This window comes from Astyanax mexicanus, chromosome 16 (genome assembly GCF_023375975.1).
Source record: "Astyanax mexicanus isolate ESR-SI-001 chromosome 16, AstMex3_surface, whole genome shotgun sequence".
In the NCBI taxonomy this organism is placed as follows: Eukaryota; Metazoa; Chordata; class Actinopteri; order Characiformes; family Acestrorhamphidae; genus Astyanax; species Astyanax mexicanus.
The window spans coordinates 19,013,724-19,031,969 of record NC_064423.1 but is presented as its reverse complement, the minus strand read 5'-3'; the positions used below and the strand labels follow the sequence as shown (position 1 = coordinate 19,031,969).

The following is an 18,246-nucleotide window of genomic DNA, read 5'->3' as shown; positions in this document are numbered from 1 at the left end:
CTATTCTGCAATGTCTTATCCAATTACTGCCATACTTAACCAATTACTACACAAAACTGTTATAACATGGAGTGTTAATGCATAACTACTACACAGTTATTAGAGACACTTATTATAAAGTGAGACCCAGTACAATATTGATAATTTCTTACATTCTAATTAGTTTTGAGGTGTTTTCTTGTGAGTAAAACTGAACACTGGCCAGCATGCTCGAGGTAAGGCTATGGGAATCCACAGTGTCATGTGTGTTCCAGGAATACGCCATTTATGGATTTGATACCAACTACAGTAGGCAGTACAATACAGTGAATGAGTGGTAAGGATTGTGACTGGTGGCGTCTGGCTAAAATTGTCCATGCAAACTGACAAGCGCTTCACATTTTAGGCAGAAAACACGTCTTAATACATCTTAATATCTTCAAGGGAGAATTCATTGGGGCAAACTCTCAACCAAAGAGAAAAAGTCATCCAGCAGAGAACTTCTCCAGACCTGGAGCCTCTCAAAGTGCTCTGCCAGACTGTATTAATCCATACTGTTTTGAGTTAAGATTTGGTTCATGACCAGAAGAGCATGGAAAGCAACCAAAAACCCAAAGAGATGACAAGATATGAGCGTCCTGCGAGCGTCCTAGCTATACTTGAGAGTAAAAATGGTTTCAGATGTCGTTGCTTGGAAGTAGCAGCATGAAGAGTGACATACGTTTGAGGACAATGTCTCTTGTGTTCAGGTCTTTAAAGAACAGCTGCAGAAATCATTCAGTTCTTCCATACTTTGTAAAGATTTTACACAACCTGTCACGTAGTGAACTTTGACATATAAAATACTGCAGGGATTTATTCTTATTAATTTAAAACGGGATTGGAACAGTTTTATCTCCATTAGTGGCTCAGATGTAACCGTAGAGAATTGGACAAGTGTTTTTTTCAGCGTTTTAGGAGATGCACTTTGGAGCTTAGTGCTCTTGATGCCTTGAAGGAAGTGTCACAGCTGAAAAGCACTTCATGTGCTGTGAAGTGAATTAGTCATTAGAAAGCATCTGTGAGACGAATGTCCTGAACCAGGGTCAAAGCTATATTTGAATAGGACGAGGTCCGGTTCCAGGTCTCTCTGATGTTGGACTCTCAGGTCTTTCATTCCCATGATCATAAAGCAAATGCTATAAGACTTTAAAGCTGGCCTGATGTTTTTAATGCTCTCTACATTCATTGTAGGTCTTGGAATGGACATTTATCTTTCTTCATAGCGATATTTATCTCATTCATTAAGATTCCTCCCCAAGTTTAAAACCAATATCATACCTCCCAAAGTATAATAAAGCATTTTTAAGATGCTGTTCTAGTGTGAGGATGATGAGAGATAAGGAATATGGAACTTTTTTACAGTCACGCAGCACAGCTCAAAGCTTAAAGCTTAATTACATTAAGTGGGATAGACAAAAAAAAAAATTATGTCATCCTGCAATTTACTGCATTTGATAACAGTTAATAAAACGATGTTCCCGGCTGTTGTTTGAAGTTCTGAAAGGCTTCCCACCTTTGCCAACAACTGATCATTTTTATGACTTGTACCAGACATGCATGATCCTTCCATAAAAGGGCACATTGAGGATGTTTGAATAGTTATCGTAGTAGATCATACTTTAAAAAAAGGCTGTTTAGGACTTAAATTATTTAAAAATCATATCAAATCTTATTTGATTTTAATAGCATACTATTACTTTGTAATGTTTTAATACTTTAATATTACCTTAAAGGTCATTCTGCTAAAACTCAGTAGGACTTCCACTATCACTAGTGATGCCTCAACACCAGAAGGGTGAAGACTATGCCTCCTCTGATATATGTGAATTCAGCCACCATCTCTTTTAGAACTGCTGTTGATGCAGCATTGCTCAGTAGCATTACAGCACACTCGGAGGAAAGCACTGCGACTCCTACTGATACAACAGCTCACAGATGCCTTGTTCTGATCGACATCACCCTTTGGAGTGAGCAAGGCTAAGAGAGAGCAAGGCTCATTGTGCTCTCTCAGGGCTCCGGCAGCTCCCATATATATCCCAGCCCTATTATCAGTTATGTTAAAAATGAATGGATGTTCTTATGACAAACAACATTGCATCAAGTACCACCTTTCAACAAATTGATCCAAACAGTTTGACCAGATTGTGGTGCTAGTGGAGGAACCTCCCCTTTCATGTGGAGATCTGCACAAGCGCAGAGGCCTAAAACTAAAACTTGTTTTCATGGTTTATCAGCAGTATTTAATCATTAAAATAAAACGTGATTTTTAAAACGATAATTTGACCTTCAGTTTAAGTGTTTTGGCACCTTCTCATTGACAGAGCTTGTAGCTTATGATTGTGTCTCTTGAAATAACTGCCTGGTGGCTGAGATGCAAAGATGACCACTGAGTAAATAGACTTTTCTATGTAAAATCTGACCCTGAGGAAACAAAAAACAAGTTCTGTTTAATTTTGTCCATTTATTTAATCCTCTGTATCCAACATGTGTTTTGTAGATGTAGATTTAATGGTATTAAAATGAAATATGTGCCAACCAATCTCAGTTCAATCAGAAACAGAAGTCTGGACCCAGTGCATAAAACCACAGAAAGGCAGTATTTCATACCACAGTGTGGGAATGCTCACTTAACACTGGCGTCTGTGTGTGTAGCGATGTGTATGCGTGTGTGTGTAGCGGTGTGTGTGTGTATGTGACTGACTGATCCTTCAGTTTTGTCTAAACACTATCTGACTAATAGGTCTGCCTCTTCAGTTGCAGTGAAGTTCCTTTGTTTCGATGGCTCATGAAGCTGACATTGTGAAAAGGCCAGACAGGATATTCTCCACATAAATTGTACCATTAAGTGGCCTTGTCCCCTTATAAGGAAACCATGCGATTGTTCACAAGGTGCTTTCGAAAAATATCGCACTGCCGACGAACCTATACGTGTATTTCCCGTTACAGACCGAACCTGAAGAACATCATATGTATTTATGGAACATTTCAAAACAAGACCAAAAATAAAACAAATCGTCTGGTCAAGTGGGCACAGTGGCGCCTCAGAACCTTTCTTTACACACTTTTTTCTCAGGCTGAAGAAACGACTGGAAAGCGCACTTTTCCGCAATATAATTGCGTGACTGTACTGCAGAGTTGGGTTTGTCAAATCGCTTGTGTCATGTGGTAAAACAGTCCTCTTGCTATATCAGAGAGAAAGAACCTAATAAAAGAAAATCCTCAGAAATACGAGTTGATTAGAGAGACATTAGGGTGTCTATGTCAACCAGTCACTTCATGGCCTCGCCCACCTCAGTTCAGGATCGCCCAGCCGGGCTAAAGAATTAGGAGCTATAGCAAAGGTGGTGCTAACAGCTCTGTTTCTGTTAACAGCTCTGTTTACAGAGCTAGTTAAACTTAGCTAGCTTGTGTAAGTAACTGTGGTTTTAAATCGGATCTCCGGTTGATTCCACATTTTACAGAGACCTTAAATAAACACTAGGGAGGCACGATTTGACAAGGCAGCACAATAGTGGGGTGAAATATACGTGTATTTCCCGTTATAGACCAAATCTAAGGAACATCATATGTATTTATGGAACATTTCAAAACAAAACCAAAAGTAAAACAAATCGTCTGGTTAAGTGGGCACCTTGGCGCCTCAGAACCTTTCCTTACACACTTTTTTCTCAGGCTGAAGAAATGACTGGAAAGCGCACTTTTCCGCAATATAATTGCGTGACTGTACTGCAGAGTTGGGTTTGTCAAATCGTGTGTGTCATGTGGTGAAACAGTCCTCCCGCTAAATCAGGGAGTAAGAACTGAGCAGTTTCCCCTCATTACATTCCATTACAGCTCTTACTGTGCTAATTCAAGAATATATGTTCACTCAGGTGCAACATAAAAGGAGTGTGGGATGGAAGTGCTGTTGTAAGCTTCAGAGGATTAGTGTTAATGCCGACCAATTTACAGTGTCAGTCACGTAGACTGTCAGTTCAGTTCAGTTCGAATGATGGTGTGAAACTGAGAGTTCACAGTGTTTCGTTTAGTAGGAAAGACTGTGATTTTAAAACATGTGGCCTAAAAATTGTCTAAAAATAGTGTACACACTGCACAAGGGTGCTCGAGTGGTTCTTTGAGGATGCCTTTGTAGAATTTTAGTAAAATGTTAGTCATAGAGACCTTTTTATCATTTTATTTCTAATTTTTTACCTATTTTCTTCCCAATTTACACGGACAATTACCCAACCCACTCACTAGGACTCATTGCCTAGTAGCATCACAGCACACTCGGAGGAAAGCTCAACGACTCGGTTCCGATACATCAGTTCACAGACGCCCTGTGCTGAGTGACATCACCCTTTGTAGTGATGTAAGGGGGGGGAGGGCCATCTACGCACCCAGAGAGAGCAAGGCCAATTGTGCTGTCTCTGGCTCTGGTAGCCGATGTCCAGCTACATAAACAGGATTCAAACTGGCAATCTCCTGATCGTAGTGGCAGCGCTGAGCCCGCTGTACCATTAACATATCTTCACAGGTGTTCAATGGGATTCAGATCCATACTCATTACTTGCCTCTTCAGATCTCTGCAATGATTTGTTTCCATTCATCTCTGGGTGCTTTTTGATGTATGTATGGGGTCATTGTCCTGCTGGAAGACCCATGACATAGGATGCAAACCCAGCTTTCTGACACTGGTCCCTACATTGCGACCCAGAATCCTTTCGTAATTTTTAGATTTCACAAAGGAACATTAAGATCTCTTAAGATGGACTTGTTTTTTGTTGATACAATTTTGGTTCTCAAATTCTCATGCAGTTTTCATCTCCTCTTTCTGTTTTCCATGCTTAGTGTGGCACACGGACAAATAGACAATACAAAGATTGAGTTAACTTCTCTCAATTTTATCTGGTTTTAGGTGTGATGTTTATTATATTGCCCACACTTGTTACAGGTGAGTTTAAACAAGCATCACATGCTTCAAAATTACTTACCAACAATCCTGAAAAGGTGCCAATTGTTAAGTGTGGAATTATGTCAGATCTGCCTTTTTTCTCTGTTTTTTTGTGCTGTTCCAATACACACAAATGAAAATAAACATGTGTAATTGCAATATTGTTTTTGTGGAAAAAACTTGTGATTCACGTTAGCTTTTTCATATAGATTAGTTTTATTTGCCCACACAACAACACTGAAAACAGATTAAAGAGCGTTTTTGACAAACTTACCTTTACATTACCAAATATGGAGTTTTTTGGGTAGACGGCACCTTATGGATCCTTATATGTTATTAAATACATTATGTGATCCCAAACCAACTGGATTTGTTTTGTCAGGTAGTTAATTAAAATTAGCGTTGTATTCATTTTGTTTTGTAAATAAGGGTGAAATTTGTAACCCAATGCTTGGCATCTATATACAAATCTGTTTCAGTGTTGAAACAACTGCATGACAAAAATCAATATTATATATCAGTCACCAAATATAATACAAAACCATGCAGTTTAAACTAGCCATAGTAAAAGGTTATGTTAATAACAATTTCATATACATGGCTTTGAATCCTGAATAAGTGTAACTATGCCTGTGTCTCATTGTTCTGTCAGTGTTCGTAACTGTTTATGCTCTCTCACAGATTGTCAGGCTTTTAGCTTTTACAATCTCTTATTACTCACAGACAAATGATTACGCTCAAAACATTCCTCTGATGCTACCTCACCGTTAATCATGAATAATAAACATCAGCGTGCACCAAACCATCACAGTGAGTTTGCGGAGATCCTGTGCTCAGGAGAACATGTTGAAATGTTTTGTTTGAGTGACAGGCTGGTCTTTTCATCTGACAACGGGCTGTCTGGGTGCAGCCCATAGAATGTAATCAGTGTAAGAGGTGAATAATATCCTGCTTACTCCCTCTTTCTCTCTGGCTCTACTGGAGCTTCCTCAGTGAGCTACATAATACCAATAATCCTCTGATTTCATCCCTACTACTGAGTAAAAGGCAACCCTTAACAGGGAACGTCTTTATAAATAAAAATAAACCCCGTTGAGAAAAAATAGGTAACACTTTACATTAAGTGTTGACTAACTAACATGAATTAATGCATTAGTTACCATGAACAAGACATGAGGTAATACATAAGCAGTGCTTTAACAGTGAAATAAATATACCTGATGTAAAGTGAAAGCCAATAATGCCTTTGTTAAGCATTATTAACATCTGTTAACCATTACTAAACACTTAATTATATGAACAAATGCTTCACTTGTAACGTAAATTCAACTAAATTTCACGGGACAGTAACATTAATCAATGCTGTTTCATGTTTAATTAACATTACCTAAGCATTGTTTTAAGCAATGTATTACCTCACATCAACTAATGTATTAATTCATGTTAGTTAGTCAACACGTAATGTAAAGTTTTACCAAATAATTTAACTTATTCCAGATATAGTCAATCAGAAAAGCCATGTTTTCTTTTCAGCTTTAAATTGGTGTTTAATATTTTGCACTGGATTATATCTGGCAGTAGCAGTAGGTTGGGCACCATGACACATTTCTTTCATGTTTAAACAGGACTTGACTTTAAGAGAATTTAATTGGAAATGTTTGGTTAGATTTTACACTCTGAAGAGAGGAGCACTGACGAAGAAAATCATTCATCACCATTAAGAAATATAAGTACAGATTTGTACTTAAAAGAGTACAGAGCTTGTCGCTCGGGCTGTATATTATGCTTATCTATTAAGGTAATGTAGAGTACCTTCGGTACAGTAAAAGTCTTTATTTGTACCAGTAAAGATTGTAAAAAAATATAAACATAATCATCAACTGAATATGTGTCAAGAACTTGATGATCCAAAATTGTCTGGCTTTTAAATAAAAAAGTGTGATATATATTTAAAATATACATTATTTATTAGTACAGTGATACAGAATACCAAACGACCTTTTTTGCTGGTTAAATGGTACAAATCTGTACTTCCTGCTGTTAGGAAAGACTTTGTACTTCAGAGGAACTACAGCTGACACTCTGAAGACCAGTATTATACCTATGAGGGTACAGTTCTGAAAAGTATACCTTTAAGTAGGGCTGCACGATATATCGTTTATCGTTTATATCGTCACATCGCGGGACATGCGATGTTACCTAAGGCAATAAAAACAAACATGTCATGTTGCAGTGTTTTGATTCTTGACTCAAGAAATTGATACACAGCGTTCTAAGTGAGCAGCGCTTTTTCTGTCTGCTGCTGAGAAAGGAGGTGGAGCGTGAGGGGGAGGGGGAGTGGGCATAAACACGAGGTAACCACATGGCTGGGTACGTGATGTAAACGCAGCACAGACATCCTGTCCAAAGCTGTGCACCTCAGTTCCGCACAGCCAGAATTATGCTTTATATCCCAGAAAAACGCTTATGTTTACCATTTAAAAGGTCATTTAAATTCTTGATTATTGTTGTTTTGCTGTTTTTTCTGGGTTTTGAGTGCTTAGCTGACTCTAAAGCACTGACTCAGCTGTCGGTCGGTTGGGATCTCTGTCGTGGGGGCGGGGCTGGCGATGTCACGGGCCCTGGTAAAGGTGTTTCACAGCCAGTACGAAAAACGACAAATCATTGGTTAATATTAGAATTACCAGCCAGTTAAAAGAACTAGAAAATAGATACAGCATAATCCTCCAACAAAAAACAATAGATTGATAGTGTCTACAAAATATATACAATGAAAAGACTTCTTTTCGCATTACCAAAAGGATTATTTCACAAAATATTAGGATAATTAAAAACAGTCTATAACTTGAATGAATGAATGAAACTAGTACCTGTGAACACGTATCTAGCTATATTTGATGTGTAAATGAAGCACTATGTAAGATAGGTGGTACCACATGGGATCTGCTAGACATTGTGAAATATGGGACAAAAATCATGTTTCTAAGAAAAATTCTGATGAATTGCTGAATGTTTTACTAAGATGCAGGAAATGATTTCTTTTGATAACTCTTGCATGGGGATTGTATTTGTGCAGGTGTTGCTGCACAGCAGAACAGTGCTCCACCACTCCAGAGTGTATTAAATCTTTCAGAAGAACATTTGCAGTACAACAATCCTGTTAGCAAGTCTCTCAAAAAAATATTGGTTTTACAGGCCACAACTTGAATTTCACACTTTAACTTTTAACCGCCATTTCTTAAATTACATTAAGGGGCAGTGGTGGCTCAGCGGTTAGAGCATCAGGCCGTCTTAGAGCATCAGAGCATCCAGACTGTTCTCATACAGAGTTCCCCAATGGTGGAACAAACTTCCTTCCACTACCAGATCAGGAGAATCTCTCGCTATCTTTAAGAAACTCCTGAAGACACTTACTCCCCTAACACCACTAACTACTTCTAACCTCATTTTCTTCTTCCCCTCCTCTACTCCTCTATCCCATTCTTTCCCTTCGACCTCCTTTAGGCCCTGTCTAAAGATGTTTTTTACCTTTAACTTCTATTACTTGTGTACATCACTATTGTAAGTCGCTTTGGACAAAAGTGTCTGCCAAATGTAATGTAATGTAATATAATGTTAGAAACTGATCTTGTTGTGTCTTCTTCTTTGTGGGCATCAATTATTCTAGTTATTATTCTAGTGCTCGGCAGCTGCTTAGAGGAAACCGTGGCTGCTGATTGTTAGAGGTTAGAGGTGTCAAAGAATTTATGAAGTTTTTCAAATTTGCATCACCCGGCTCTCCCTTTTAAACTCTGTGGAGCCCTTAGTGCTTTATGTTTTTTTCTCACTGGTATAATTTAGGAACAGCTCAGCCAGTGCACAGTGCTTTGCATGTAGTTACTGAACAGTAATCCTTAGGGTGTAACAAAAGTCACAGGGCATAAGAGGTTATGGCTTAAGACCTTGGTAAAATTTATTAGAGGCTAAATCTCTTGGGACGCTCAAACTTTTGCATGATGTTTCTTTCATTTTTCCCCACTATTAAATTGTATTGTATACAAAATATATTTTATACTAATATCCTAATCTTAAATCTTAGTCTTAAAATGTTGAGACAAATGTTTTATATTTAACTTCATATCTTTTGGAGATCAGTCAAAGTAACAGAAAGTGAGTTATTGAATTATTATAGTGGAGCCTCCACTAGCATCCCTCAAACCATTTGTATGCAAGTTTTATGCTCAATATCTCAAATCTCAAATAGACTAGTCTGTGTTTTTTTTTTTTACTTTCACTTTCCACTTTTTAACAGCCATTCAAAAACATCAAAACATAGTAACTACGATTAAAGCCTAGATTTTGACAATTTGTTATAGATAAGAGCGCAAGCAGCCTTATAAGCAGGTGTATTTAAAATAACTTATTATATATATAATATAATATCTAGAAAATTTATTTTAATGAAATGGAAACTAAGCTACCAATTTACTTATTTTAAATCCTAAAGCCAACATGTTTACTTTTAGCCACCTATTAAGCATTAGTCAGAGTAGTTTAGCCTCTACTATTAACTCTAAAATTATAAAGAATGTTTTAATCTAAGCGGCTTTAGTAGTAGTATTGCTGTCATAAAAAAAAAATTGTATCCTCCAATCGACATGTTTACAGAAAAAGAAAAAAATGCTTAAATTTCAGTTTGAATGCAAAAAACTAAACAAATATATAAAATAATTCACGCTTTTAATTTGTAGCATTTGTATTGGTCCATTCATTGTAAAAAAAAAATTACACATTATAAAATCAATCAAAATATAAAGAACAACTGTCAGATTCAACCTATGTTAAAAGTTAAAAAAAGCATCAAAAATGAAATGAACAGTCACTACATTTATCAGTCTCCTAGACACTGTAACAAAAACAGACTGTCTGATTCGAACGAAGAATTCTAATTAAGAATGAGTTGAAAGATGTTCTCACAAATATGGACTGTGTTTGTTTTTGGTTAAACGCTGTAAGCTTTTAGAAAAAAAAAAAAAAAAATTCAATACAAGTTGATGCGGTTTGAGGCAAGTGGGTGATGATTTAGGAATGCTGTTTATACTGCTAATAAGAGCCTGTAAGCTTGCTTTACTTGAAGCTACATTAGCCATTAGCAAACATGTCTTGGCTGATCTGCTGTGTTTGGGGCGAGGTAATGTTGCATAATTTTTTTTTTTTTCTTCCCTAAACATTCTTGTAAATGCTTATCTGGAAATAGATCATTACGTCAAACAGCTTTGACAATCATGGGGCAGGAAGTGTAGTTTCAAGGTAATTCCTGGAGAGGATTTGAAGAGCTTTTAGTCAATCTCTATGCTGGTTTCTTTATAAACTGTGCACAGAGAATAATAGCTTCCATATCAGGACACTTCACAGGTCAGATAATATCACTGTGTGGGAGGGTGGTGTCAACAGCCTACCTGGTGCCCCAGTGGTTAAAGAGCCTTAGAATCACTTATTTGGCTGCCATTTTTAGAAAATCTAGTGTGATCTTTTTTGCAATAAATTATGATTTGTGCCTTCCAATTATGAAAATTTGATAATGTATCTTATTAGTGCCCATATATGGGTAGTCTTATGTCCTTTATATAGAAAACAGTGCTATTATGAAGTGCCTTCTGTGGCATCCCTACTAAACAGTGTTCCAAAGGGTGTATATTCCAGTAGAGAAAATGGGTTGCAGTGCTGTATATGTTTTTTTTCCTACAAGTGAGAAACACTGGGAACAAGTTAGAGTTTAGATTCACAGCGAGCTTGGAGGAAAGCACAGCGTCATGGTTCCGATACATCAGCTCACAGATGCCTTGTGCTGCGGACATCATCCCTTGGAGTGATGTGGGGTGAGAGCGCCATCTACCCATCTAGAGAGAGCAAGACCAATTGTACTCTCTCAGGGCTCCGGTAACTGATGGCTAGCAGGATTCGAACCTGCGATCTCCTTATAATAGTGGCAAGGCTTAACCCTCTGGACCACTCAGAGCCCCCCATCCTTGGCTTTTTAGACAACAAATGACACTGTCTTTATTTATTCTGAATCTGGCCATCGCAGCTTAATGTTGTATGGCAACAGGAGGGGCAAGTGCAGATCTTTTGTTTTTGATAATCAGTTTGTTTTCGAGAAATCCTGCTCAACATGACTCTACTGTGATTCACAGAAGAAATATATTTGCCGTAGAATTCTCTATACACTGAATTTCGATCATGGTGCTTAGCAGATTACAGTAACATGCTGTATACAAGTTCTACAGTAAGAATTGTTCATTGTACAGCACAATGTACTGTGAAAACTACATAAAATATTTTTTTTTCTTTGTAATGTATCAAGAGCCACGGTATCCAGGGTAATGTCAGCATACCACCAAGAAGGACCAACCACATCCAACAGGATTAACTGTGGACGCTGTAAGAGGAAGCTGTCTGAAAGGGATGTTCAGGTGCTATCCAAAAAACATAAAATTTCCTGTTTTCACCAAAACTCTCCATCAGGACAATAAATTATTGTGGTCTAAAACCAGGTGTTTCAGTTTCATTGTCCAACCCCTGTATGGTCCAGCCGACTGCTGCTTATTACACTGTTCCATGTCTACTTCCAGCCGCTAGGAGACGCCCGTATAGAAATGAGCGAAAAAAACACAGCTGTCGCTCGGATGAAAGGCACCACTCCCACTGTTTATGGGCCATATGATGAATGGTTCCGTTCGAAACTTTGTTTATTTATTTCGAGCCTTCCTGACTGCTATATTACATGTTTATGTCTAGCTTTTTGTCGCAGCATCTGCTTTCGCGCAGTCAGGTTAAATGGGGAGTGAATGTAAATAACAGGGGCTTCATCACATACTGCAAATATATTAAACATTTATGGGATTTGCAAGGACAGCATGCTATGCACCATATGTCTTTGTGTGATGTATTCAATGTGATGTATTCAGTACTACTGTGCAATGAATGTCATATCAGGTGCAGTGTTTTTACAGTTGACTTGAATGTTGTATTAAAGCGATAGTTCAGAGATGTGAACATGTAAACTCAAAAAGCCAGACAATTTCTAAGAAACAGAGACTTTATTCCGAGTCATTTTGGAACAAATATGTTGGTTTCTTCATACAGTGTAAAGAACAACTGCAAAATTCTAATGATGTAGAAAAATCAACTAAAAAATGCAGATATTTTTCGATGAATAGAAAAACTCATCTCCAATCAATCAAGATTCTGAATGATTCTTGGCTTTTAAAAATCTTTAATAGGTATATAACTTTACTTCATATTGCGGTGCTTTGACCCTTTAAGAGGTTCTTATCCTTAGCAAAACCCTCTTCTGTAAAAATACAAAAGTGTTTCTTACTCTTTCTTAATTGAAATACTGTAAAGATCCTGTACTGTAAAGAAGACATCCTGGGCGTTTTAAACAACAGAGAACAGAGACTGTCTTTCTTTTCTAAATGCCGGTCATCGCACCTTTAATACTGTATGGCAGCAGGAGTTTTTTACTATTTGTTTTTGATAATTAGTTTGTTTCTTTAAAATCAGATTTTTAATTTCATTTTTTAAAGATTTTATAAATGTATGGTAATCATAACCCATTTAGATGACTGCTACCTCTTTAGTAGTAACAGTAACATTTTTACTTTAATGTAAATTCTGAGGAATCAAAGGTCTGAGTGAGGCTGAAAGAATTTTATTCAGAAATTTGGAGCAGTTTTTTTTTTGTTTTACTATTTTAGAACATGAATACCAGAGGGAATGCTTATCTAAAGAGGAAGCATTTTAATGTTCAGATTTGTTTCCTTCATCTTCATTCTGAGACCAAGCACTATACTACAATCTAAATATTAGGACCATCTTCTTTTTTTTTTTTTTTTTTTTTTACAACAAATATAATTTTTTCTAAATAACAGTTGAGGGCAAGGGATGAAGCATTAATTGGTATAAAAACTTTAAATTTGTAAATGTCTTTCAGCTCTCACACACCTTGGTTACAAAATGTGCTCTTTAAATAACCCGTAAAGAGATCTTTAGGGAATCTAAAATGGTTTTGCTCTGGAAACACTTCAGTAGAACAACTTTTGCCATCTTTGATTTTAAGAGTGTCTGTTTTAATTTAATAGCAGAGTGTTTGTTAATATATAATCTCCTAAACAACATTTTGCTATTGCTATATTGTTACTGTAAAAAAAATCTTACCAAAAAAAAGGAAGTTAGTGAAAAAGGTCAGCAACAAACGGCAGAGTGACATTATGATTTCCATTGCAAAGTCAAACCAGAAAAATGGAAAAACAAAGTTTTTGTCTGTTAGCAACAATATAATCACAGTCCAAATAAAACATATATCTTCATTTTTACTTTTACATTTTTATTTTATTTTAATCCCTCATATTGTGTCAAAAATGACAAGGTGAAATGCTCCAAAATTACTTGGAATAAACTCTTTTACATTGGCCTCCATTAAAACTTGGAATTTTTGGAGATGTTTATTTGAACAGTGATGATATAGAACTATAGGTTGCTTTCTCTGACATATCCCTTCCAATCTCCCCCATCCCATCAAGTCATTGTTCTTCTAGAAGGAACGGGAGGAACTGTTTGGAGTTTGGCCATAAAGCCTGTATAGACTTTATTCATCTTTTCTCCTTAACTGAATAGCGCCATAACTCTTCCCTGCTGAAAGAGCGGAGGAGGCATTAAGCTGCTCTTTTCTAATGGGATATCCGCTCTTGTTGAAGATGGTTCTTTAAGACTTTAAAACTGTCGTGTTCATCTTTATGGGTTCTTAAACATTGGTTATTACCAACGGCTGTATTTTGAAATAAACAATTTCAGCTTATTCTGTACTTTCTTCACAGATTTTAGCTACATTCTGTAGGGAGTACTTTATCTTCCTTCACTTTCCGCATCCCATTTCATTCATATATATATATATATATAGATTTAACTTCCTGCACTGTAGTAAAGTTATTCTATACAAGTTTTCTAATCAACCTTTATGATTTTGAAGGAAATTAGATCTAAAATGTAACATAAATGCATCCATATCCATCATGAACTGCTTAATTGCATTATGAATCATCTCTCCAGTATATAGAGAGTTCACTTATGAATAATCCAGCTGTAGCTGTTTTAACATTCAACACATATTTCTTGTAATTGCCTGAAATGGGGGGGCCATGACCGTTCCAAGTAGGTTTCGCATGGGTGGACTTCAGCTATGCCTTCGCTTCCTATATGCCGCATGTTCCTCTCGCCTTCAACAGAAATAGATGAGGTGATGCGTGTGAGAGAGAACAGCGGCCACACGTATCCCTTATCTGCTGTCATGTAGATTACAGCACTTACAGAGTGCCACTGGTCCATCACTGAGAGCGAACGAGAGGAAAACATTCTGATAGGATACAAGTGGAGTAGATTTTCCTTCATAGGGAACTAGATCTGTTCAACCAGCACCAGAATCATATATACAAACACATGGTTGGTTGTGTGATGGAGTGGTTGTGGTTTTTTATTGTCTTTGGGGTTAAAGAACCCTTGAAGAACCCTGTTTTTAGGAGTGTCAGTCAAGATCAGCTTCATCTTCATGACTGACCACAGCATATTTAATTCGTATTTTGACTCAATTTTTAATGATTTATTTATTATATATATATTTTTTTGTTGGCATATTGTCAATGTTGTGTAAAACATTATCTCTCTTAAAACTGACAATTTCGATATTTAATAATAATAATAATAATGTTTAGCGTTTTTATTAAAAAAATGAAGCATTTCTATTGGTCTGTTCATTGGAAGTGAAGATATTTACTTTTTTTTTTTATTCACATGACAGCACCAAAATATTAATTACATCCATGTGGATATATGTTCTAAGGTAAATATTGACATGGTAATTTGGCAAAGCGCCAGAAGGAAGTACAATAGATATGTTCTTCCAAAGAACCTCATAGATTTGCATCTTTGTTTTCTGGAATTTCACAAGCACCTGCTTCTATCAGATGTAAAATGACATGCAAAATTGTAATTATATATATATATATATATATATATATATATATATATATATATATATATATATATATATAAGATATATATATATCATCAACCCAATAAACAGTAGCTCTCATCACATTTATATATTTCATGATGTAATTAAACGTTCTGATAAATGTATTACTGAATGTGTTTAACTACAAACTGTCTGATGTTTAATTTCAGTACATCAGCCCATCCTGGAGTGACATATTGGCACTTAAGCCGCAGCTTAGATGACAAAAGAGGATGTGTTCTTACCGTTTGCCCGGCTTATCCAGACTTGTCAGCGTGTCTATGTTTTCAGTTGACCTTTGGGTAAAAATGGCATTAATCGATATTCCAGCCCTTTCGTTTGAGGAGGGGGACAGACACAACAGAGCGCAGTCAGTCGTTTCTCTCCTGCTTTCTTGTTTTCTTTTTCTCAGTCTTGTCCAGAAGTCAGTTTACGGAGCGGGACGTTCAAGGGTTAGCCCCCGAAAGTGCTGCATTCTTTTAGCTTCAGAGGACCATCCGACGTCCAGGGGCTTAGGGTGTGTAAGAAAGCTCCCCAAATCCCCATCTTTCTGCTAAGAAGTTATTGTGCAATAAGTCACGCAGGCATTTAAATCAATAGTGTCTTCCTCTGGGTAAAAATATAAAAACAAAAAAAAAAGTTTTTTTTTTTTTTTTTTTTTTTGCACAGATGGTTTGCTTTTAGTGCCACCCCCCCTCTAGTCCAAATAGTCTGGAATACCAGAGATCTGAGATCTGTGATGTTAGGATTTTAGAATGTGAAGATGATAATACAGTGAGATAGCAACAACTATGTTGTGAATCCACCAAATGCCAACTAATGCAGAACTTTAAATCTGTATTATTAGAAGATATCTAAAACTAAATTATGCATACAACTTCAGCCAGTCTGCTCATGTCCCATGAAATATAATACAGAACGATGGCAGTGTGGCTTGGGAAAGTTGTTTATTCCGCAAGAATTCCTCCGCAGTGATTCACTAAAATGAGGAAAAGCTGATGGCAGCACACTTGCGTACGTGTGTCCCTTCACACAATCTCTGACAAGCAATATTCCAAAATCCAAACATGACAAAAAAAAAATTCCAAGAAAAAGTTCCAACAAATCTCACCAACTCCAAAGATTCTTCCTCTTAGTCGATGGATCCGATAAACAGAATCAAACATCAAGTCTTCATCACTTTTTGAGTGTTTTTTTTTTTTCTTTTTTTTTAAAGAGTCCTTCAGGGACAAGTCTTCAGGTACGTGATCCCGAGCCTTGATTACACAAGCGCACAAACCCAGAGCTCTTCTTTGGGCTGAGACCAGAATGTTACCTTCTCCTTTTGATCCTGTCTGCTCAGTGGATTAAGAGCGAAGAGCCGCTGCCACTTGGTGCCCAACAAATAAAACACTTTCCACAAAAGCTGAAAGTCATTTCCGTCCACAGCAAGACCAGACCAGTTTCTCGTGGGGTGAATGGAACTGGTGTGCAAAAAAAAAGCGAGTCTCCAGCTGGCTTAGTGCTGAAGTGCTGGTGCAGAGGGATGGTTTAGGAGGAGAGATGGGAGGGGGGGACGTGGGGAGTGTTGTGAGAGAGAGAGAGATTGAGAGAGCTTCTTTACTCTTCCTTTACCTCCTCCCTCCTTCACAAACACATGCAGGACTAATAGGCTCCACCTCCAGTCAAGTGACCAAGAAAATTACAGTAATTTATTACAGTATGATCTTTAGGAAAGGTGTGAATAAATGTTTATACCTGTCCTGTACAGCAGCTGATATCTTAAGATCTTTCAATGTCGTATGCAAAGTCACTTACAGGAGTAATTTTGACAGAATTACCTTGATGTATATTAGCAAGCCATTAGGAAAGCATAGTGTAATTCCAAATAGACTCATTATTGTATTGTGAGTTTTTGTTCTGTTATAACTAAACAGCATGCTATCAAAATGTAGTTGTGATTATTAGTATGGAACTGACACATTCAGAACATTCAAAATACATCCCAAAATATAAAAAAGTAACAGTTATTTACATTACTTTTTCAGTACTGTCAGTACTTTCAATTCCATAAACTCATACACGATGGAATAGAAAAACTGGAATCGTTACATATTTGCCATTAACCAGATCACTTCAAAGGCAAATACATTACACAATTACATTTATTTTAATACACAATCATGCATGTGCAAAGAATACAACATGCCTATAAAATGTCTATACGCACAAAATCTGCCTCAACTGCACATTTGCAGATGGTTTAGACTTCAAGTTAATGGGTTGTGATTCATTTTAAAGTCTCTTATCAGTTATTCAAAAGGATAAGAAATATGTAATAATTATGTTAAGCAAAAGAAGAAGGGATTAAAAAATGAATTAGATTAAGCTAATTCAAACTTCTTCTTAAGACTGATTTAGAACTGACGTTGTATTTTGTCTGAATTTGAAGTGTATCAATCTGATATAAAACACAGATGAACAGATTGGATGCTCATCTAGTGTGTAACCACAAAATGATTATACATTATTTATTCACTGAACTTAAAGGGGTTTCCAGCTTGCAGCTCACTGAGAAATTCAAGGGGAAAAACATTTGATGGCATAACAAATTACAAAACTCGTGGTTCAGATCAGATCACAGTTTAATGTCAAGGATTATATCATTTTTCAGATTGTCAGAAAATAAAAAAGTGAGACAAATGTGAGAGTCATTTTTTAACCAATCCCGCTGATGCAGAATTAAAAAGGTACTTTATTAAAAATGATGAGTTTCTTTGATTTTACCAAATTGAAAACCTCTGGAATATAATCAAGAGGAAGATGGATGATCACAAGCCATCAAACCAAGCTGAACTGCTTGTATTTTTGCACCAGGAGCGGCATAAAGTTATCCAAAAGCAGTGTGTAAGACTGGTGGAGGAGAACATGCCAAGATGCATGAAAACTGCAATTGTTATTTGGTTATTCCACCAAATACTGATTTCTGAACTATTAAAATTTTATAAATATGAACATGTTTTCTTTGCATTATTTGAGGTCTGAAAGCTCTGCATCTTTTTTGTTATGTCTGCAAATAAATGCTCTAAATGACAATATTTTTATTTGGAATTTGGGAGACATATAACAGCTTATATATATATATATATATATATATATATATATATATATATATATATATATATATATATATATATATAAATATAAGCTGTTTGGGGCTAAAACTCAGAGCTTGTGCTCTGCATTCTGCTGAATACGACAC

At 36.5% G+C, this 18,246-nt stretch overlaps 1 protein-coding gene across 1 annotated transcript in view; it reads right to left on the bottom strand.

Moving 5' to 3' along the window:
• nrtn (neurturin) overlaps positions 1 to 16,602 on the bottom strand; it is a 33,944-nt gene extending 17,342 nt beyond the window's left edge. Inside the window, exon 1 of the mRNA XM_007240218.4 lies at positions 15,251 to 16,602. The gene's annotated coding sequence lies outside the window, so the exon portion shown is untranslated. The remainder of the gene's footprint in view (positions 1 to 15,250) is intronic.
• Positions 16,603 to 18,246: the final 1,644 nt, after the last annotated feature.